The following is a 24,284-nucleotide window of genomic DNA, read 5'->3' on the forward strand; positions in this document are numbered from 1 at the left end:
TTGCACAGCGTAGCGGACCTTGTCCTGAGTGGGTGACACCAGCATGGTGCCAGCCCCCGCGCCGAGGCACGAGAAGGCACCATCAAAATATACCACTCATCCATCCGGAGTTTCGTCGTCCGGGGCCAGCGAGCGGTCCTCGCCAGCCCCCTGGTCCGGAGCGTCGGTCCACTCTGCCACGAAATCAGCCAGTGCTGCCTCCTCGATGACCCGCATGGTGCTGAACTCCAGCTGGAATGCCTATAGCTCGATGTTCCACTCAGCAACCCTCCCGACGATGTTCGGGCCCCGAAGTACCTTCTCCAGGGGGTAGGCTGAGACGACCTTAATGGGATGGCCTTGAAAATAGTGGCGCAGCTTCCTGGAAGCAACGAGGAGCGCCAGCAGCAGCTTCTCAGGCATGGGGTAGCGCGAGCGAGCGTCGCGGAGCACGGTGCTGACGAAGTACATGGGATGCTCCATGAAGGTTCGTGATGCAGGACCCTCACGCGCTTCCGATGGATCAGGAGCTCTGCACAGGCCGGCGTGGTCGCCAGATGTTGCCGCCGTGTCGGCTCCGGAGGTCGTGTCGTGGGGCAGCGGAGTTCTGGAGGGCATCGGGTCGTTCCACGAGCTCTGGCCCCTGACCCTTTCCTCTCGTGCCACTACCAGCGCCGCGCTGGCGGAGTGAGGCATAGCGGCGAGATAAAGGATCAAGGGCTCCTGAGGCCTTGGCGCCACCATAACCGGCGGGCTGGTGAGGTACTTCTTGAGATCTTGGAAGGCAGCGTCGGCCTCCGGAGTCCAGTCAAAAGGCCCCTTCCTCTTCATGAGCTTGAAGAAGGGGAGGGCGCGCTCGCCGAGCTTCAAGATGAAACGCCCCAAGGACGTCACACATCCTGCAAGTTTCTGGATTTGCTTCAGGGTTGTGGGCGGCTTGATTCTCTCGATGGCTTTGACCTTCTCCGGGTTGGCTTCAATGCCCCGGTGCGAGACCAGGAATCCCAGCAACTTGCCCGAGGGGACCCCAAACACACATTTTTCCGGGTTGGCTACAAGTTCACCTTGCACAGGTTGGCGAACGTTTCCTCCAAGTCCCCGACAAGGGTCTTGGCCTCCTTGGACTTGACCATGATGTCGTCGACGTAGGCCTTTGCGTTCCTCCCGAGCTGAGGGCCGAGGGTGATGTGCATCAGCCACTGGAAGGTGGCGCCTGCGTTCCTCAGCCCGAAGGGCATGCAGATGTAGCAATAGGTCCTGCATGGGGTCAGGAACGGCGTCTTCTCTACGTCTTGTACTGCCATTTTGATCTGATGGTAGCCTGAGAAGGCGTCGAGGAAGCAAAGCAGGTCGCACTTGGCCGTTGAGTCTACGATCTGGTCGATGCGAGGGAGAGGGAACGGGTCCTGAGGGCAGAACTTATTGAGGCTCGTGAAGTCGATGCACATGCGCTCTTTGCCCCCTTTCTTCGGGACGATGATGGGGTTGGCCAACCATTCAGGGTGGCGCACCTCCCGGATAACGCCTACTTCTTCTAGCTTCCGGGTCTATTGGACGATGAAGGCCTGCCTTTCTGGAGCCTGCCACCGCGCCTTTTGCTTGATAGGTCGTGCGTTCGGGCACACCGTAAGGTGGTGTTCGATGACGTGCCTAGGCACCCCGACCAGATCGGTCGCCTTCCATGCGAACACGTCCTTGTTCGCCCTGAGGAAGGCCACCAACGCCTCTTATTGCTCTGGAAGCAGGCCCGCGCCGATGGTGAAAGTGGAGCTCGCGTCTCCCTCATCGACGGGTACCTACTTGGTCTCGGCGCGATCCTAAGAGAAGAGTTGTTTCTTTTTGGCTGGAGCGGCTTCGGCGGCCTCCGGAGCCTCCTCTGCGCTTGGGCGAGCCGCGACAGCGGCTCGATAAGCGTGCTCGAGGACCTAAAGGGCAGTCTTGGTGTCTCCTTTGATGGTGATGGTGCCACTGCTCATCTTGACGATGTTGTAGCCCGGGTGAGTCGCCGCCATGAACTTCGCCAGGGCCGGGGAGCCGAGGATGGCGTTGTAGGGCAGGTGGACAGGAGCGACGTCGAAGTCAGTGAGCTCGGTCCGGTAATTGGCGTGCATCCCGAAGGTGACGGGGAGGCGGACCTGCCCGAGCGGGACGGCCAAGCCCGCGACCCCCGAGAAGGGTTTGGTGGGGAGGAGCTGCCCGTAGGCCACCGGCAGACGACCAAAGGCCTCCGCAGAGAGGATGCTGAGCCCGCCGCTGCCGTCGACGAGGGTCCTTGTGAAGGCCACCCCGCAGATGGTGGGGGTACATACCGTGGGGAGGAAGCATGTGCCGGTTGTAGCTCTAGTGCGGTCGCCGGGGCCGAAGACGATGACGTGCCCCTGCGCGTCTAGCCCCCGCGGGGCCTCCTGCGGCCGAGCGGCAGCCCCCAGCCGTCGAAGGTGTGATTTGGCATGACGGGCCAATGCCGGTGCTTGGGATCCTCCGATGATGCAGGCGACCCCGCGGGACGGTGGCGCTCCGCCGGCAGCGTCCAGCAGCTCGCCAAGGTGAGCCACCCAAGCGTCAAGCCCTGCCACAGGCGGCCGGTGTCGGAGCATCTCCTGGCCGTTAGAAGCGCCGCCAGCGAGGCCAGGGGAAATGGGAGTGGCGTAGCAGGCCGCTCCCTTGTGGCCGGGCCAGCGATGGGGTCGTCGACGTGGAGGACGAAGCGCCCGTGAGCGATGCGGTCCGCCAACGCCACCTGGGCGACGGGAACGGCTCCAGCCTCCGCGCGGATGCCGCCTACAGGTGTCGCCATGGCGACGCAGGGCAAAAGAGGGGAGGCGAGGTCGTCGGAGAGGCAAGATTTCGACACGCCCCCTACCTGGCGTGCCAAATGTCGGATTTCGGGCTCCGCAAAACCCTTAAGATTCGAACACAGGGGCGTGACAAAGATCTCTCCCACTACACGTCTACCTAGCGCCTCTCTCTTCTCCTGGTGGTGGGAATGGAATGCAAGAAAGCAAACAAGTAGAGCACACAAGAGTTTACCCAGGTTCAGGCCACCTTGCGGTGTAAAACCCTACGTCCTGCTTTAGTGGATTGGCCTCGCGAGGGCTCAAGTATGAACAAGTACGGTGGTTTCCTGAGCTCAGGAGGCGAGCTCAAGAAGGGTGCGGAGGCGGATGTTCTTACTCCTTTTCTAGTCTAAGTCCCAATGGGCCGATCTCCCTCTATGATGGAACCCTAGCTACTTATATAGGCGGCCAGGGTCCTCTTCCCCCGAAATGTTTAGGCGGGAAGGGAATCCCACAACAGCCATTTGAGCGGGAACACAAGGACGCTCCTATCCTGACAAAAGGTGGTCTTCGCCTGCAAAGAGGGCAGGCGGTGACGCGGTGGTGGGCTCAGCGATGACATCCTTCCTGCCGTCCTTGCGGTCCTCGGTCTTGTTGCACCAAAGGGGAAACCTTTGTATCGCCCCTCGGGAACCTGCGCCTGTGCGGTCTCCTTTGCACCGATATGGAAACCGCGCCCGCTGGTGCCTGCTGGCACGGTTCGTCATGGCTTGCGTCACTGCCTCCTCCTGAGGCAGCCCTTGCCTTGAGATCTCCGCCTTCCTGAAGCCACCTAGCCGAGGCCACTCTAGGGAGAGGTCTTGGTCGCCCCTCCGGAGCAGCCTAGGTGAGGCCGCTCCCTGAGGAGGTCTGGGTCGTTCTCCTCGCGAGGGCTGGCCCCTCGCGAGGGTCTTGAGCAGATGGTTGATCAGCTAGGCCCTACCGGGCCGTACCAGGAATGCGATGTGGGCCGCAGACAGGCAAGTTTGGGTACCCTAGTTCCCAGTACGCCGACAGTTAAACCCTCATGGACGGTACCAGGGGCTTCCCGCGTGTAATCAGGGCTAGTTCGCCTCAACTTGACTTATCTTGAATTTTAATGGTTTATCGAGAATAACCAATTTTTTGGCACGACAACTTTCACCTAACTTCTTTTCTTTTACAGATGACAATCGAGCCACACCCGTCCAGGACACGGCACAACGGAGACACAGGCGCAGACGTGCAGCAGGGACCCGCTCAAAGGTTTCTTTTCAGATTAAGACCCCGCGTAAACCTTTTTTACTGTTTCTTGTTGTTCACATCCTCCAGATACTCAATACAACCGAGAAGGATGCTGGCGTTATTGGCATTTCTCCACGTCTGAATATTGCACGTACCTGGACACTCGGGGTTTATTATTAAGGGCATTGTTCAGCCCGGAATATGTTATAAAGACCGAATACCTTAGGGAGTGTTCGACGTCGCGAGTTTGGCCTTATATGCATCAGCTCCAAATCATGTCTTTGGTCAAATTTTGGGTTTTCCCGGCTCCCGTGTTTTTCTACCTTACGTTCCACTCTATCGGCTAAGGCGGCACCGAGATAACTACTGCGATTGTGCCATGGTTCATCCGGATGAGCACCTCAGTTGAGAAAGCAGAAAACTAACTGTCATGATAAAGCGCGAGACTGGTCAACCACTCGATGACTTAGTGAAATCTTCGGGATTCCTCCGCATTAACGAAGGGCCATTTCCTGGTCATGTACGTACACGCACCGTATTCGGACGAGCGCGGAGGTACCAGGGGCTATATAGTAGTCCCACCGTCAAACTCCTATGGCTAAGTGAAAGTGTTAAAGCAATATAGTCCGATTGCCTCGTTCGCTGCGCTACCACCTCCTTGATGGACCAAGACGTTGGATCAAGTGTGAATACGCGTTTTTTGTGAACACCCCCGCATTATATGCGTGGGGCTGAAGCCGACGACTGCAAACTTTCAGGTTATATACATATATACATAAACGGCCGCACAGGAGGCATCATAATACTTTCAGGCAAAAGTATAAACACAGCCTTTATAATTCAATAAAACATTGTTTTTACAATGGGAATACATGTCACTAGAACATAATATTCTTCGAGCACTAAGCCTCTATTGAACGAGCGCCTTCAAGGACTTCTTCAAAGTAGTGATCGGCAGATACTTGGCCTACGGCCAAACTCTGGGTTGCAATAGCGGTGGCCTCCATCTCTGCCCAGTATATCTTGACACGGGCAAGTGCCATACGCGCACCCTCTATGCACGCCGACCTCTTCACAGCGTCGATGTGCGGCACAACACCAAGGAACTGTTGCACTAAACTAAAATAAATGTTCGGCCTTGGCCCTTCCGGCCACAGATGATCCACAACAAACCTCATGGAAAGCCCGGACAACCTATGGAGCTTGGCCCACTCGGCCATTCGCTCATTCAACAGCAGCGGACGCACTGGAACATGGAACTGTGACTAAAATAGCCTTTCCACTTCACGATCTTTTTGATCCTTGAAGTACTCGGCCACATCAACAGCACTGGCTGCCAAATCCACGTATGTGTCTGCAGAACTCAATAGTTGATCAAGAGGGGCATACTTCGGATCTCCGCACTTCGTCCGCAACAAAAAGGGCTTCCCAGCCGCGATATCTCCAGCTTGACGCAGCTCCTCCTTCGCCGCTCTGATTTTAGAGCGGGCTTCCTTGGCTGCTACCATGGCCTTCTCCAGGTCCGTCACCTTCGCTCGGCTTTATTTTTCAAGAAGCTGGTAACGGTTGGCAGCATCTTTCAACTCAATGGCCATCTTGGCTATTTTTTCCTTGCTTTGGCAATGCGCAGCCTGTTCGGCCCTTAGCTCTTCAACCGCCTTTAGAGCAGTCGCATCACTATTCCAGGCTTGTTCCTTGGCTCGCGAAAGTTCCGCCCAAAGGGTCTCCATGGCGGCAGCTCCATCTGCAGTCACAACATATTAAAGATACTAGCATCATGCTCCTCTTACTATGTGTTGATCACTGGAGAAATCACATACCCTGTGCCTCGTCGAGCCGCTTGTTGACAAGCACGATGTCGGCATCTGCCGCATCAAGTTGCTGCTTCAGCTCGGCAAACTCACCAGTCCGGCTAGCCACCGGACCTCCACCCACGTGCACACACTACAAAAAAATACACTTCTGTGATGATACGTGTTTGTCACAGTAGGTCGCTTTTTTGTCATGCATGTACATCCATGACAAATTTATGACAGAATCAAGATAGTCATACCTGTGCTGTCGTAGAAGTGTTCCATGACATTACCAAAATTATCATCACGGAAGTGCCCACTTCCATGACGATAAATCGTGTGTCACAGAAGTGCTTTCATCAAGGGTGACCGACACATGGCATCCACCATAACGGAACGCCGTTAAGCTATCGGGTCGGGTTTTGGATCCGATAACCCATTAACAGCCCCGACCAATGGGGATTTTCCACGTGTAAAATCATCATTGGCTGAAGGAAACACGTGTCAGCTCATCGTTGGGACAGATGTCAACCACTCAGTGGACGAAAGGCGCCTATGATACGTCAACACGTGGCACGGCTCAACAAAGGCCCATTCCTGTGAAAAGGCCGGCCCGTTTGACTTGGTCAAAAGGTGGCGGGCCGGCCCATGCAAAGCCTGTTAACGGCTTGTTCGCATATAGCCCATTTATAGCCCGCTAACCCAAGGCCTGTTATGCCCTATCCGAACTAGGCCCAGTAGCGTCATCTGGGCCATCCAATATGATTCCAGCCCATTTTCACTTCTGGCCCATCTATGGCCCATGACGTCTTTCGGCCCATATGAGGCCCTATGTAACTCTTGGCCTATTAACGGCCCGTGGTGAAACTGGCCCGTAATGAACAGTGTATCACTTTATACCCATTAACGGCCCGTTATTCCATTGGGCCGTTTCCAGCCCATGTTATCTTTCGGCCTTCTCAGATCCCATTTATTCTTGGGCTCATTTCCAGCATTCGTTTACTTACGGCCCGTTACTGCCATTTTCTGCTTGTGGGCCAAATTCAGCCCATGGTTACAGTCGGCCCGTTTGTGGTCCGTTAATACGTTTGGCCGTTTTCATAGCGTCATCAAATACGGCCTATTAACGATGGCCCATTATGGTCGGCCCATGAACGGATGATTCCAACTCTAGCCCGTTTACGGCGATAATGCGGCCTGTTATTGGCCCATGTTTGGCCAATCGATCATACGGCCCGTATAAGGCCCATTTATGATACGGCCCGTAGAAGGCCCATTGTTTCTACGGCCCGTAGAAGGCCTACTATTTCTACGTCCCGTAGAAGGCCCACTGTTTCTATGGCCCATAGGTGGCCCAGTATCACTACAGTAAATATTAGCCCATGGTTATTGTTTTAAAAAATAGGTTATTGCAGCCACTAGTTAACCGCGGAAAAAGAACTGCAATGACTACAAGCAAACAAATAAACAAGACAACAAGGAAATAAATAAGCAAGCAACTAACGCTAGGCTATCACGGCTATTACACATATTACATCCACTGGGCATCAAAGTTCGCCACCAGTGCAAATATAGGGAACAAAGCAGCATATCATATACACTGGCCATCAAAATTGGCCACCAGTGCAAATAAACATGGCAGCAAAACAAGAGCATAACTGAAACAACTTCAGAAGAGCTCAAGAAACGTTATACTGGGTATCCACCATGCTGGCAATAAGCTTAGCAAGCTGATTAGCTTTGTCCTGTTTGGCGCTAAAATCCTCCAACGCTTGCTGTTGCACCAGAAAGTATGCATCTGAATGCTCCAGGGACTTCCGCAGTCCTTCCACTTCTTGTCGCAGCACAGCTGATCGATGTCTTTCAGCTTGTAGTTGAGACTCAAGAAACCGAACTGATTCAGACAGTGAGTTTGAATAGCTTGTGCAAGCGGTAGTGGCCGGTAACTCCAACACTAAACCAATATAGGATGTGTCACTGTCCTGAACCTTATCTGCATTACTTCCTTTACCGTTGCTTAATAAGGCACTCTTCCCCAATATTCTGTCAGCATACTAAAGGAAGAAACAAGCAGACACATAACAATTTTAGCATGTACTAGTATATGAAACTCATTTCGGTGAACCAATTCATTAGTAAGGTGGACAGGATTAAACTACCAAGTCTTCTATTGCCAAGTACTAGTACATAATAAAAGCATCAAACAAACATATATCTATGTCCTATGGTAGCAATGGAATCTTAAATTAGAACAGTTGTTCTTCAGGTTTAGGCACTTGTTCTACATGAACAGAGTACAATAAGACGCAAGAATGTAATACTTAAAAATAGAAAATGAGCTCATAGACCTTACCACATTCTTGGTTCGGGACCAGTACAGAACAAGGCGTTCCCAGTCATCGTCCAGTAAATGTGTCTCAGGAGAACGTAAGGGAATTTGATGAGTTTCTTTGCCAGTGAAGTACGTTTTCTTTAGGTAATTACGATACTGCCACCAAGCATTCTTGAAGATAGCAGAGGTATTAGCACAGGTTACCTCATCCTGAGTTTCCAAATCGGTCCTTCTCTATAGAGAAAAATGGGAAAATTTGCTGTATTATAACCATCATAGAGGTAGGATGTATGGGACAAAGCAAAGTAATTGACATGAATAACATTACTTACACATAACTCCTAGACAAACACCTGCAACTGGCATTTTCCTTCATCTTTAGTATAATATTTTCAAGATGGGAAGATACGCACATATGATTTAACAACATCAAATGCGATAGATGCTAAACTACGACTAGCTGGTTGTGCTTCCTCCACATGAATAGGCGTACTAACTGGTGGAGTTGGGGTTCGCCATGATAGTACTGGCCCTTTGGGCACTGGAGCTGCCTTACTAACTGCTCTTGTTTGGGAGCTCTGCGGTGGAGATGGTGCTGTGTCAAGAGGAACTGGGTTACTATCGGCTGGGGTTGGGGTTAGATTGGGTGAAGCTAGTTCTCTGTCCATCATAGTAGGGGTACAATCTGCGAGAGTTTGGGTTATGTGTTGTAGGGCCAGTTCTTATGCATGGACAACCAGGGTGCTATCTCCACCAAGAGGTAGCACTGTTTTATTTGAAGACCGTGTTTTTAGTCTGCTAGATACTAGCATCCCCCGCTCCAATTCAAATGGCTGATAAACAGGAAACATAGTTGAATGTACAGACATTGTATGAGAGACAGATGCAATAGATAGTGTGGAAAAAAGAGGGCATGAAATAGTTGACATGTATATTGTTTAACTAAAACGGATAGCATGACATAATTTCACATATATGATGTCTATCTAAACTGGATAGCATAGCAAAACATAATTCAAAGATATGATGAATAACTAAATAGGATCGCATGACATAATTCACCTACATGTTATCTACGTAATCCGGATCGCATCATTTAATTCACATATGTGATTTATATGCTAAACAGAGGGAATTCGATATGATGTCTGAACTAAGAACATGGTGTTGAATATTGTGTATATGATGTCTAAACTATGCAATGCAAGACACCATATGCATGATATGAGCAGTATAACCGTGCCAAGTTAGAGCATACACCTTAGTGGGGGAATAGGACTAGTCATCTGTCTCTGAATCCATCTCTGAGGAGCTATCGGGACCCAACAAGAGATCTGCTTCGACAGGTAGCACTGTCTGCTCTAAAGGCCTTGTTTTCACTCCAGATTTTCCATCTCCCACCCAAATGGCTGATTCACAGGAAGAGTAGTTTAATGTACAAACATTGTCGACAAATGGAAATGTAATGAAGAAAAGGATGGGCAAGATATCATTCAAATATATGATGCCTGGTTAAACAGGATGGCATTGCACATTTCACATATATTATGGCTGGCTAAAAGACATGAGACTGCATAATTCCCATATATGATATAGAAACTAAACAGGTGGCATTACAGAACATGTCTAAACTAAGCAGATGACATATATGATGTCAAAAGTAGGCACTTCAAGGCAACATATGCATGATATGACTAACATCATCATGCCAAGGTAGAGCAAACACCTTGGGGGGTAAATAGGAGTGGTCAGCGGCGTCCCAATCCGCCTCAGAACAGATATCTTCCTCTGGATTACAATCTGGAGAGGGGTGGGGAGGGTTTGCCACTGAATCCACCATGGAGCGATGTCTGCATGACATTGTATTGCCGCACAAAACTCTTCTCTTTTTCTCTACATGTTCAGCATGACTGTGTACAATATCTGACATGCATACAAAAAAATATGTTGAGATTATGTAAGGAGAGCATGCAGAAATTTAGAGTGATGGTAACAACCAGTGATCGATGTTTTTCCGTTGAACCAAAATAGCCCTAATGGATCGACGTGAATGTATAGTAATAAGTGATGCAACAAGTGTACAACCTCTTTGCCGTAGCCGTGTCGACCTTAGCATCATTGGGTTGGTCGCTGAAGCAGTTGAGGCAGAGGTGGTTGTCGGAGGTGTGGAGGAAGATCTGAGGATTTTGTAGACGGCGTCTAGGGAACTGCTCTGTTGTGATGGATCGTTCTGTCATTGGAGCAGCTCTGGTGAGCCGTAAGACGTCAAGGCTGAAGCAGCACAAGACAGACATCGTCAATCTCAAGTGGGATTCTAATAGCATCTCCAATAGATGATGTAAAATGGATGTAAAATTAACATCACCAAAAACCACCTGACTACAACAGATGAGGTAAAAACTGTTGACTCTGAACTTAACTGTCGAAACCGAAATTTACTCTGGAATCTGAATGCTAATGTTGAAACTGAACGCAATGGTAGCACAGAGGCACTTGACATGTAGTTTAGGGAGGGCCTGCAGTTCATCTTCAACCTGCACCCCCCTAAGCCGCCAGCCACCACCGGCCGAACCGCCGGCCCCAGCGCCGCCTCGCCGCCCCGGCCAGCCCTCTAGGCCCCCCACCCCCACCCTGAACCCTAAGATAGATAGTGGGGTACCTCTCCGGCGAGCCCCCGTCCCCGCTGCGGGTGGTTCTTCCTTAACTCCGGTGAGCCCCCAGCCCCTGAAAATCGACTGACCCAAAAGTCGATTCAGTCGACTGAAGTGTGGCTTAATCGGAGCAGAGCAGCAGCACGAGCGAGGGGGAGAGCAGTAGCAGCAGCTGGGCGAGCGAGCATAGCGAGAGCCGGAGCAGCAGCAACAGATCCGGCTGGTATGGACGCCGCCGCCGAAGGGGCCTCGCACTGGGGGAGAGCCGCCGTGGAGATGTCGCCCGCGGCACCGGCTTCAAGGTAGCCGCTCCATGGGGGTGCGGGATGGAGCACTATCGGTGCCGGGAGGTCGAGTTAAGGAGAAGGTGCGATGCGATGAGTGTACAACCTCTTTGGTGGCGCCGAGTAGGCCTCAGCTTCGTACGAGGAGTAGGTGAGGATGTTGCGGTTCTGGTGGAGCAGGTTAAGGCGGCGCTATTGGGATGGAGCAGCCACGATAGACGAGGCGATCGTGGGCGCAGCTCCTTGGAGGTGGAGGACGGGGCGGCTGAACCGGCGGGACAGCGAGATGGACGACGGATCTTCATCCGGGGAGGTAGACGAGGGACGTCGAGCTGTTGCGGTGGACGACGTCGTCTGGGAAGAGGCTCCGGCTGGGCAGCGGTGACGTGGCGGACGGAGGAGGGTGGGGTTTCGCGGCTGGAGCGGAGAGGTTATTGGTGCCTGGGATTTCGAATGGCGAAAAGGGGGCGATGGGAGGGGGTGAAGCATGACTTAGGAACGCGCTTGTCCAAAATGTAGGGTGTGTTACAAAAGTACCCCCCCCCCCACCGATTTGAACTAGCGGCCCTTTCGGCTCAGGGTTAGAAGGGGGATTTCGCGTGTCGGGATTTGGCAGCTGGAGGGAGTTTTCGCGCGCGTTGTAATTTCGGGATAGCAAGGCGCGGGTTGTGAAGGCGCCAGTTTTGGGAGCACGATATCTGAATTTTCGGGATATAACAAGACGCGGGTTGAATTTTAGGGACAAGCCTAACGTGTAGTAATATTGTACTTGTACGTACCAAATCAATTTGCACTTCCCTCAACCAAAAAGAAAATGGAAAAAATAAAACTATTCACACCACACAAAGAGAGAGTCTTGCCCTGTTTTACTATACAAATGCTATTCAAAGCTACTCCCTCCTTCCATCTATATAGGGCCTAATGTGTTTTTCGATGCTGACTTTGACCAAATATTGGAGCAATCATATATGACATGCAACTTACACAAAGCACACCGTTAACTTCGTCTGTGAAAGGTTCTTTCAATGATATAATTTTCACATTGTGCATGTCATGTACTATTAATCTTGTCAATAGTCAAAGGCGGTCTTAAAAATCTCATTACGCCCTATATAGATGGAAGGAGGGAGTATGAATCCATGTTATGTCCGATTAAATTTTTTCGCTTGCTGTGTAATGCATGTAACCTACTCATACCAACATTTTAGTGCATTCCAAATGTCTATACTACCGCTGCAATTCGAACTAAATTTGAATTCGTTTCTCTATTTCAATAAGAATCTATAATCATGATTGTTTCCAACTTCAACCATCATAGTTTCCTTGCTATCCGCCAGATATAATCAGGCGGCCTATAATGCAGGATGGCAGGCACACCATCATCAACAACTCCGTTTTTTATAAGAGTAGAGATAAAATATATTAAATGTAGTATACCATGTTCATAACCACACCATGTGTATCACCGTTATATATATTCACACATCCGTCGGTTTGAAACACTATGATAAATTCTTCAAATATCTGAATTCGCTTTTTACAATGAAGTATATATGATCTCAATTCGTCTTTTACACCCACACAACCCTCTTATCTTTGTAGCTAGCGCTAACTTTCTCTTGTGCATGCACACGCCCGCATCCCTCTCACCCTCCCTCGGCATTCTCTAGCTCCATCACGCAAATTCGTGTTTTCACTTTAGGTCGTTCACCCACGGTGTGTGTAGGCCCCCCAGCTCCTTCTTTATGGCACACATCGATCGATATGCCTCTCTAGCTAGGTGTGCCTAGCACAAACACAAGCTTCCCCTCTTCTCTTGTCACTGTCCATGCCTCACTCCCACCACTCTTTTCATCATTCTCGTACTCGCACACTCCTCCCCCTCGATATAGTATGCCTCTCATACCACCTCCTACATGCATCCCTCTCTCTCTATCCTTCTCCTCATGCCTCATTTGCTTCTAACACACACATGCATGTATACCGATCGATCGCCCAACATATACCTAGATCGACTTTAAATACCCCCCATCGATTGATGTACCTCACAATACCTCACAAGCTATGTTTCTCCTTTCTCTTACAAAGGGCGACTGATCTTCCAATGTAGTTACGTCTACTTACCACAGCCACATCGTCCCCCCTCATCATTTGTGCATGCCTCCTGACCCGTCTCTCACACGCACGTGATCAGAAAACAAGCAGCCATCTCCTCTCTTATTGATATTGCGGGCATGCCCTCCGTTTGTCTAGCATGCCTATCCCACCATTTGTTAGAAGCAACTCCACTACCACCCCCTCCAACACTCTAGCTCTGTCTCTCTCCCAACCTTATTCATCTCCTGCACATATGCATGGATGCCGATCGATCTCCCTTAATACATGAGGCAGATCGATCTCCTTAATACATGAGGTAGGCCTCTCTCCTCCTCCACACATATACCAGCCATTGTACCTCTATAGTTAATTGGGCCTCCCTCTTCCCCCACCACACACCGATAGTCGAGCGCTGCAGGTAGGTATCCATGCCACAGAGACAAACTGCACATGTCCCATCTCACGTTCCAGTAGGCCAACCACTCTATATCTTTGACGTGGGCACACAAATTCGATGGCACTCTTTATCGATCGCGCGCGCACACGCACACACATCATCCCTCTCTTCGATTCTATGGACACCTCAAGCCGATGATACCTCCACTCTCTTCTCGTGGATCGCCCCCTCTCTATATATGTTATATCCAGGACTCTATTTCACACACATTGCATATGTTAAATTTTTTGATTGACCCCCCCCCCCAACAAAAAAAATCTCTCAAGAACCCACACACTATATCTCTCTTGGTTTGTATCTCTCTCACCCAACCCCACGTAGGTGGTGTATGTATACAAGAAGAGAATATGTGCACCGTGCACGTACTCACGCTTCGTGCCCAGCCACACCCGCACAGGTACACGGTGGAGCTCATTTCTTTACGAAATGGCAGCCCACGTGCTAATTTGAATGCCTGTAGCGGTTGTTTACCTAGGGAGGTCGTGTACCACGCGTGCACGAAACAAAGTTCGACTTGACACTTTGCCGCGTTATTTTTAAATAAAGTTATAGTGCTCAATGGCACGTACACAGAATATAAAATGATTTTTATGGAGGAAAAGGTAGTCTGCTCTTCAGAGTATCTCACACAAGGCTCCGGTGGCCTCTCTCACCGTTGGTCACTAATCCGTCCGCATCCCGTCCGCCAGGGGAAAGGGAGTCCGGTGGCCTCTCTCTCTCACCGTTGGTCACTGATCCGGCCGCATCCCATCCGCCGGGGGAAAGGGAGTGTGGTGGCCTCTCTCTCTCTCACCGTTGGTCACTGATCCAGCCACATCCCGTCCACCGGGGGAAAGGGTGGAAGTGCATCATTTCTAGGTTCGACGGCGCCGAGGCAGCACGTCCCGATCTGCGGTACACGCCATTCTCTCTGACCAAGCTCCGGCGCGGCAGGGCCTACGCCACCTGCTCGCAGATTCTGCCCGCCGCCGCTCACCTAGTTACATCCCGACGATCTCCAGGTATCCCCTCCGGCCTTGCTCCACTGCCCGTTTTCCCACATCGCTGCATGTGGATCTTCCATAGTTGTTTTCCCAAAACATAGCTCGTCCGGCGTACTTTCCATATTGCATTCTCGTCCTCACACCGTTTTAGACAAACATAACCGTGTTGTTATATTCCCTTAGGACAAGGAATATGCTTCTTTTTTGTCATCGCATGTGTCATCAACTGTTATTGGCCAGTAATTGTTTCCTTTCTACCTCTTTTTTGCAAACAGGGCTATCCATTTCACGTCGTTGCTATTGCGACCTTTTGGTGAACTGCATAAATCACTTTTTTCTTAAGAGTGTTTTGTGCAGTTGTACTAAAATGTCACACGGGCAACGTCTCTACATTTCAGTGCGACTGCACAAAGGGAGATTGGTTTTGCTCTATCCTCCTCATCCAACTCCGAGCCTAATCTTCTCCAAGTAGTTAGTCTTAAGAGAGACTGCAAAGGTGACCAGCTTCTATTTGTGTGTTTATTGTTTCATCAGCAGTCCTCTATTATCTTAATCACACTTGATATCTTTGGAACAGGGACGCTCAGCTCTATTTTAGTGGAACTGCACAAAATGATCGGAATGTTGCATGCTCCTGACAACTACTTTTTTCCCAACATGCCTTGTTGATTTAGACAGAGCCGGGGGGATGTTGCTGCCAATGAAAGCATGGATCAATTTTAATTTAACACCTTCTCACAACTTTGTCTTCAGTTGTGATGTAATTATTAGCTCTGATCTGCTAATAATTGACATGCATTAGCAAGGAAGTTAGTTTTTTATTGTTTCCGAAAGGGTATCGATGGCAAGACACGCGAAACAAAAGATGAAAGCTCACACTGTCGTGGAATTGTCACGGCGGATGTCCTCTTGCAAGGACTTGATCGTGGAGCCATCGCAACTAGGAAGCTTAAAGGGGTTAATCGGGACAAAGGACACGCTAGGTTTATACTAGTTCAGCCCCTTACGGTGAAGGAAGGCTTACGTCTAGTTGGGTTGGAATTGCTTGAGGTTTCGATGACCAGGGAGCGAGATACACTATGCCCGGCTCTCGATCTCTTGTTTCTTGTCCCTAAGCCGCCAGCGGGCCGTCCCCTTATATACACGGGTTGACGCCCTACGTCTTACAGAGTCCCGGCCGGCTCATAAACAGTGTCCGGCTCGGTGACTAGTTATTTTTACCTTACAATACAAGTTGCGCCCTCATGGTGGCTTATCACCATGGGCCCTAAATTGTCTGTGGGCCTTTAGACCCTTTACTGAACCGCCATCTTCACATCTTGGTCTCGGGCTTCAGATGGGCTTCTCTTTGCGTAACCCGGCCCCTCCTGGCCGGCTAACGTACATAATTATATCCCCAAGATTAGGCCCCAGATTGATTTGAACTGGTTCATGTCAATCTTAAAAAACCTTATAAACTAGCCCTTAGTCCTCTGTTTTGTGCGGAAATTCTAACCCGCCGTGACGTCATCATCTGGATCCGGGTCAAATCTCTGTGAAGTCATCTTCAATAAATTTCATATTTTAATCCATCATGTCCTCCAACAAATCTTTGACTTTATTGACCATCCCGAGAACCGAGGCGTCGGGGCCACTGGATAATGATGCTTTGGTCTCCTCGTTTTTTGCGCCGTCTTGGTCAGTCCTTCCTTATAAATAGGCGTGACCTAGGTCCTTTCCCATTCTCCTTCTTCAGTCGTCTTCTTCCTCGCATCTCCTTTCTTCAGTGCTCAAGCTCTGCCACCGCCACCATCGAACCCCTCGTCTTCGTCGACTCCGTCCGCTGCATCACCCTGATTCGGACCAGAAAACGACGATGACCCTCCGCAGCTCGTCCGCATCTGTGAATTCTTTTTATCCCCTTTCTCAGATCTGCATTGGTACTGTTTTATAGTTCGTCGACGTTCACCGCCGCCCGATGCAAACCTCCATTAGCTCTCACCTCTAATCCCTTGCTCAGATCGTAAAAATAACATAGAACTGCTGTGGAGGATGTTTTGTGCTTATTCTGTATGAAAACAGATCTCATTTCCTTGTTTTTGGAAGCCCTCCTCGAGTATATGAACTTCCCTGTACTGCTTTAGGTCTAGAATTTTTTCCTTTCCAGAGCATCGTTTGATCCAAAAAAAATGATTGCAACTTGTGAAACCTGTTTGTTCCACACTTAACCAAAAACTGCGTCTGTTGACTCTGTTTCAGCCATAGTAGTTCATGTGACCGGTTTAAGATAATACTGACTGTCAGCACTGCCTGCTTTTGGCGACTTAAGACAATTTTCATCATCTTTAATACCTGCAGCTATTTAAACATTATCACATAACCACCTGTATGTCATTAGGCCCCTACTTAAGCCGCCATCTCAGACAACCCAATAATGCGTATTCTCCAGGTTATAATAAACCGGAAAATTTCCTTTATCTTGTTGTAGGCTTCAATTTACTCAATGGCACCCAAAGTTGTTAAACCTCCGATTACCTGCAACTGGGTCCCATCCACTGTTACGGAGAGCAAACTGTCAGAGTTTGTGAAGTCCGGCCATCTGCCCAAGAGGGACGTCATGTCTTATCGTGCTCCTGACCCGTCTGAAGAGAAACCTCAACCCAAGGATGGGGAGGTGATCATTTTTACCGATCACATGAGCCGAGGATTTGCTCCTCCCGGTTCAAAATTCTTTAGAGATGTTTTGCACTTCTTTGACTTAAGACCTCAAGACATCAGACCCAACTCCGTGTCAAATATCTGCAACTTTCAAGTTTTCTGTGAGGTCTACCTTGGAGAAGAACCCAGCCTACTTCTGTTCAGGGAATTGTTCTATTTGAACCGGCAGAATGAACGGGCCAATGGGCCCAGTCTGGAGCTTGGTGGCATATCAATTCAAAGGCGGAGAGACTGCCTGTTCCCTTATGCTGAATTGCCGAGTCATCCAAAGGACTGGAACCAGACATGGTTCTACTGCCAAGATACTTCTCCGGCTAGCGAAAATCCACTGCCCGGCTTCCGCGCATTGCGCCTTGAACCTACTCACCCGCTGCCGGATAAGTTGACAGCTATTGAACGCCTGCCACTCACCCCCAAAATCAAGAGGATTAAAGCTCTTTTAGGGAACGGCTTAGATGACATTGACTTGGTCCAAGTCTGGATTGCTTGGAGAATAATTCCGTTAAGCCGCCGCCCCGGCTTAATGTGTAATTATTCGGGCGAGAAGGATGACCCTCAACCTCATAACCCTGACGACTTACTAGATGACGTAGTGGAAGCTACAACTCAGTCCTTGTTGAAAGAGGGCACAGTGAATAGTAACGCCTTCGGCTTACTACCTTTTTGCCAGAAGAACCCGGCCCTTGCAGTAAGTTTCCAGCCATCGGGTTATGTTTTATCATATTAGGCTGTATTCTTACATATAACCAGTTATAACCTTTTACAGGCAAATGATAGCTTGTGGAACACGAAATATGATCATGAGGAGGCCAAGAAAGCCAGGGCGGCCAAGAGAGCTGAAAAGAAAACCACCAAGCCCACCACCTCAAGGAAAAGGAAGCCAAGCGCCTCTGAGCTGTTTCAGCTTGATGATACCGATGATAATGAGGAAGAGGTAACCTTTGAATTTCCCTTTCTCCTTTATTTCTACCTTACTGATGCTAACCTTCTTTCGGGAAGACATGGGCAACAGCCAACACGTCGAGGAAGAGGTAATTGTAATCTCCTCCGACTCCGAGCTTCGGCCGCGTCAGAAAATTCGAAGAGTAACCCAGAAAGTAAGATTTTCACATCCTTTGGCTTACCAAGATCCTGAGTTTCTTTTGAAGCGAAAGATTTATGAGAGCCGAAGGCAGACCCGGACCAGCAAAGACGCGGAACTCTCCTCCGGCTTACCTGATGTGACCAGGAAACGCCAGACTGAGGTTATCTCCGATTTACACCTTCTTTTTCCTTTGGCGGGTTTCATTTGCTAGCCTCTCAATTATTCTGACTCCAACTATCAGGATATTTCACCTTCCTCCAGTGAGTCTATGCAGTCCAACATGCCAGCCTTCAAAACTGCTCCCGGGTAATATGCCAACCTCCGACTTACGTGAGTCTTTGTGCTCTCGAACGTCGATAAGGTAGTATGATCCATTGTTCAGATTCTTGCTGACCACAAAGGGTCCTTCCCAAGGAGGGGATAGCTTGTGCATGTTAGATTGATCCTGGATGAGTCGGAGCACTAAGTCGCCTTCCTGAAAGGTTCTGGACTTAACCCAGCGGCTGTGGTAGCGACGCAGGTCTTGTTGGTAAATCGCCGAGCGGGCTATTGCCAAGTCTCGCTCTTCATCCAACAGGTCAAGTGCATCTTGCCGAGCTTTTTCGTTGTCTTACTCAACATAAGCCGCCACACGGGGTGAATCGTGACGGATGTCACTTGGCAGGACCGCCTCTGCTCCATACACCATAAAGAAAGGCGTGTAACCCGTAGATCTGTTAGGTATAGTATTGATGCTCTAGAGTACAGAAGGTAACTCCTCCACCCAACAACGTGGCGTCCGCTGTAAAGGGACCAAGATCCAGGGCTTGATACCCTTCAAGATTTCTTGATTGGCTCGTTCTGCTTGACCATTTGATTGAGGGTGAGCTACAGCTGAAACGTCAAGCCGGATATGCTCTCATTGACAGAAATCTTCCATAACTCCTTTGGAAAGGTTAGTACCATTATCAGTTATGATGCTATGTGGAAAACCAAAGCGAAAAATCACCTTTTTCATAAACTGGACTGCTGTGGCTGCATCGCACTTACCGACTGGCTCCGCCTCCACCCACTTTCTGAACTTGTCAACCGCCGCCAAAAGGTTAGTCTTTTATCCTTAGATCTCTTGAAAGGCCCGACCATATCAAGCCCCCAGACTGCAAACGGCCAGGTAATTGGAATCATACTCAACTCTTGAGCCGACACATGGGCTCGTCGTGAGAATTTCTGACATCCGTCACATTTACTGACCAGGTCTTCCGCATCAGCATGAGCCGTCAGCCAATAAAACCCATGACAGAAGGCTTTGGCCACAAGAGATTTTGAGCCGGCGTGATGACCACAATCACCTTCATGAATTTCACGAAGGATCTCCTGACCCTCTGCCGGTGACACGCAATGTTGAATCACTCCAGTGACGCTGTAATGATGTAACTCGCCATTGAAAATTGTCATGGACTTGGACTGCCGGACGATTTGTCTTGCCAAGGTCTCGTCCTCCGGCAACTCTCCCCGGGTCATGTAAGCCAAATAAGGCACTATCCAATCCGGGGTAACGTGGAGAGCCGCCACCAGCTGTGCCTCCGGGTCTGGTATTGCCAGATCTTCTTCTGTAGGTAACTTAACAGAAGGGTTATGCAAAGCATCAAGAAAGGTGTTAGGCGGCACCGGCTTACGCTGAGACCCCAGCCGGCTTAAGGCATCCGCCGCCTCATTCTTCCTTCGATCAATGTGTTCCACTACGTAACCTTTGAAATATCCAGCCACAGCATCGACTTCACAACGGTAAGCTGCCATGAGGGGATCTTTAGATTCCCACTAGCCTGACACCTATTGAGCCACAAGGTCTAAGTCTCCTAAGCATCTTACCTGGCTCAAGTTCATCTCTTTGGCCATCCGGAGACCATGGAGCAGGGCCTCATACTCAGCTGCATTGTTAGTGCAAGGAAACATAAGCCGGAGCACATAACAAAACTTGTCACCTCGAGGGGAAGTTAATACAACTCCAGCCCCCGAGCCTTCCAACTATCTGGACCCATCAAAGTGAATAATCCAATAAGTGTTATCGGGCTTCTCCTCAGGTGCCTGCAGCTCTGTCCAGTCGTTGATGAAATCCACCAAAGCTTGAGACTTAATGGCAGTGCGCGGCGCGTACTTCAGACCATGAGGCCCGAGCTCGATGGCCCATTTGGCGACTCGTCCGGTAGCTTCTCTGTTCTGAATAATGTCTCCCAAGGGGGCAGAACTTACCACAGTGATAGGGTGACCTTGGAAGTATTGCTTCAGCTTCCGGCTTGCCATGAACACCCCGTAAACAAGCTTCTGCCAATGAGGATATCTTTGCTTTGACTCGATGAGTACCTCACTGACATAATAAACCGGCCGTTGAACCGGATGTTCCTTACCAGCCTCCTTGCGCTCTACCACAATCGCCACACTGATGGCTCGTGAATTAGCAGCCACATATAACAGCAAAGGCTCTTTGTCAATGGGAGCCACAAGAACCGGCGGCTCAGATAACTGCCTCTTCCAATCCTCAAAAGCAGCATTAGCGGCATCACTCTAGACAAAGGTGTCTGCCTTCTTCATTAATTGGTACAGCGGTAGGGCCTTCTCACCTAACCGGCTTATGAACCGGCTCAAAGTGGCAACACGACCTGCCAATCACTGAACATCATTAATACATGCCGGTTTAGCCAAAGAAGTGATTGCCTTAATCTTCTCCGGATTAGCCTCGATGCCCCTGTTTGAGACCAAGAATCCCAAAAGCTTGCCTGCAGGCACACCAAATACACACTTCTCCGGGTTAAGCATCATTTTGTAAACCCGGAGATTGTCAAAGGTTTCTCTGAGATCAGTTATCAAGGTTTCCGCCTCTCTGGATTTCACTACTATGTCATCCACATAAGCATGAACATTGCGCCCAATCTGATCGTGAAGACAATTCTATACACACCGTTGATAAGTAGCCTGGGCACTCTTGAGCCCAAACGGCATAGACACATAGCAGAAGGCTCCGAACGGGGTGATGAAAGCCGTTTTCTCCTGGTCCTTAACTGGCATCTTGATCTGATGATAGCCAGAATAAGCATCCAAAAAACTCAAACGTGCACAACCTGCCTTAGCATCAATGATTTGATCAATACGAGGGAGAGCAAAAGGATCAACCGGACAAGCCTTATTTAGGTCCGTGTAATCCACACACATCCGCCAGGTGCCGTTTTTCTTGAGTACGAGCACCGGGTTAGACAACCATTCTGGGTGAAAAACTTCAACAATAAACCCAGCCGCCAAGAGCCGGGCGACCTCTTCTCCTATAGCTTTTCGTCGCTCTTCATTGAATCGCCGCAGAAATTGCCTGACCGGCTTATACTTCGGATCAACATTAAGAGTGTGCTCAGCGAGTTCCCTCGGTACACCCGGCATGTCAGAAAGTTAACATGCAAAGATGTCCCGGTTCTCACGGATGAACTCGATGAGTGCGCTTTCCTATTTAGGATCCAAGTTGGCACTAATGCTGAATTGCTTAGATGAATCGCCTGGAGTGAAATCAACAAGCTTAGTCTCTGCAGCCAATTTAAACTTCATGGCCGGGTCATGTTCCGTAGTCGACTTCTTGAGAGAAGTCATATCTGCCGGGTCAACGTTATCTTGATAAAATTTGAGCTCCTCTGCTGCACAGACAGACTCGGCGTAAGCCGCATCGCCCTCTTCACACTCCAGGGCCACCTTTCGGCTTCCATGCACAGTGATGGTACCCTTGTAACCCGGCATCTTGAGCTGTAGATACACATAACACGGACGTGCCATGAATTTGGCATAGGCCGGCCGCCCGAACAAAGCGTGATATGGACTCTTGATTTTGACCACCTCAAAAGTTAACTTTTCCGCCCTAGAATCATGCTCGTCTCCGAAGGCCACCTCGAGCTCAATCTTCCCCACAGGATACGCCGACTTACCGGGCACCACTCCATGGAAGACGGTGTTGGAAGTCTTTAAATTCTTGTCAGTTAAGCCCATGCGCCGAAAGGTCTCGTAATAGAGGATGTTGATGCTGCTACCTCCGTCCATGAGTACTTTGGTAAACTTATAACCACCAACTTGCGGTGCCACCACTAGGGCCATTTGACCCGGATTATCAACCCGGGGAGGGTGATCCTCCCCTGCTCCAGACAATAGGCTGTTCCGACCACCTCAAGTAACAAGGGACTGCCGGTTCAACAGAATTCACAGCCCTCTTATGAACTTTCTGATCACGCTTACACAAACTTGTGGTGAACACGTGATACTGCCCACTGCTTAACTGTTTTGGATGGCTCTGATAACCCGACTGTTGCTGCTGACCTCCTTGACCAGACTGTTGTTGATTATAACCACCCTGGTTTCCCTGAAAACCGGATCCTGAACCACCGCCCGGGCCATGAAAGCCGCCGGCTCCTGAACCGCCGCCTGGGCCTTGATTGCCACCAAATGTGTTAGAATTATTGAAAGCTTTCATGATTGCGCAATCCTTCCATAAATGAGTCGCTGGTCATTCCCGGGTGCCATGTTTCGGGCAGGGTTCATTGAGTAGTTGCTCGAGAGACGGACCTGACCCACCAAACCGGGGTGGCTTTCCTTTGCGCTTCTGATTGTTACCCTGTGCATTGGCCACAAATTTCGGGTTACTGTCCGCCTTACGCTTATTGCCTCCTTGACTCGCCGGGTTATGCTGCTGAACCTTTCCATTACCGTTCTTCTTTCCCTTCCCTGTCTTTTCCTCATCAGACGCGGGATCCTTGGTACTATCAGAATCGGCATACTTGACTAAAGCTGCCATCAGCGTCCCCATATCGTTGCAATCACGCTTAAGGCGCCCCAGCTTCTGTCTCAGAGGCTCAAAGCGGCAATTCTTCTCCAGCAAGAGAACTGCTGAACTGGCATCCATCTTGTCAGACGAATGTATTATATCCTTGACCCGGCGCACCCAATGAGTCATAGATTCACCTTCTTCCTGCTTACAATTTGTCAGATCTACAATTGACATAGACTGCTTGCAAGTATCTTTGAAGTTCTGGATGAAACGGGCTTTTAGCTCTGCCCATGAACTAATGGAGTTGGGTGGCAAACCCTTTAACCAAGAACGGGCCGTTCCGTCCAGCATCATGGTGAAATATTTAGCCATCGCCTCATCACTAACCTCTAGCAGCTCCATAGACATCTCATAACTTTCAATCCATGCCCCAGGCTGTAAATCGGACGTATAATTTGGCACCTTCCGAGGCCCCTTGAAATCCTTGGGCAGGCGTACATTACGTAGCCAGTACCAGACAAGGAACTCCTCCGGTTCTAGTAGCAACTCCCGCTTCAACAAAAGTCGTCGGGTAAGCCGGTGAGTTCTGTTGGGCTGCTAGTTGAGCCGCTAGCTGAGCCGCCCGCTCGTCCTCCTGACGTACCCGATCCTGAACTGGGTTATACCCGCCGGGCTGGTTCCGGCGCTGAGCGTTACTTGACAAGGCCTCTGACTGCATGTGACTACTGTAACCCGGGCTCCGATTTTGACGAGGCGGAGCTAACTAGGGCGGAGGAGTCGAGTGAATCCTATCCCGGCTGTAAGAGTAGGTTTGTTGCTGAGCCAGGGCTGTTTGGACAAGTTCTCTGATCTTATGGGTTTCCACCGCTGTCGGATCATCCCCATCTACCGGGAGAGCCGCCAAACGTGCTGATGCTGCGATTAAGTTCTCCGTGGGGTTGGAGAAGTGACCCTGCGGTATTGGTACGTAATTGGGCGGTGCCATATTGCCGTCAGGCGGTGCCATCCCCTGAGGCCGGACTGGACCTCCCGCTCCGGATGTAACAAGCTGATTTGCACCTGGCGGGTTACTTGGGCCGGCCCCGAGTGTAGCAAAGAGATTCCGAGGATCATAAT

This window comes from Triticum urartu, chromosome 4A (assembly GCF_056163025.1).
Source record: "Triticum urartu cultivar PI428250 chromosome 4A, HENAU_Tu73, whole genome shotgun sequence".
Taxonomy (NCBI): Eukaryota; Viridiplantae; Streptophyta; class Magnoliopsida; order Poales; family Poaceae; genus Triticum; species Triticum urartu.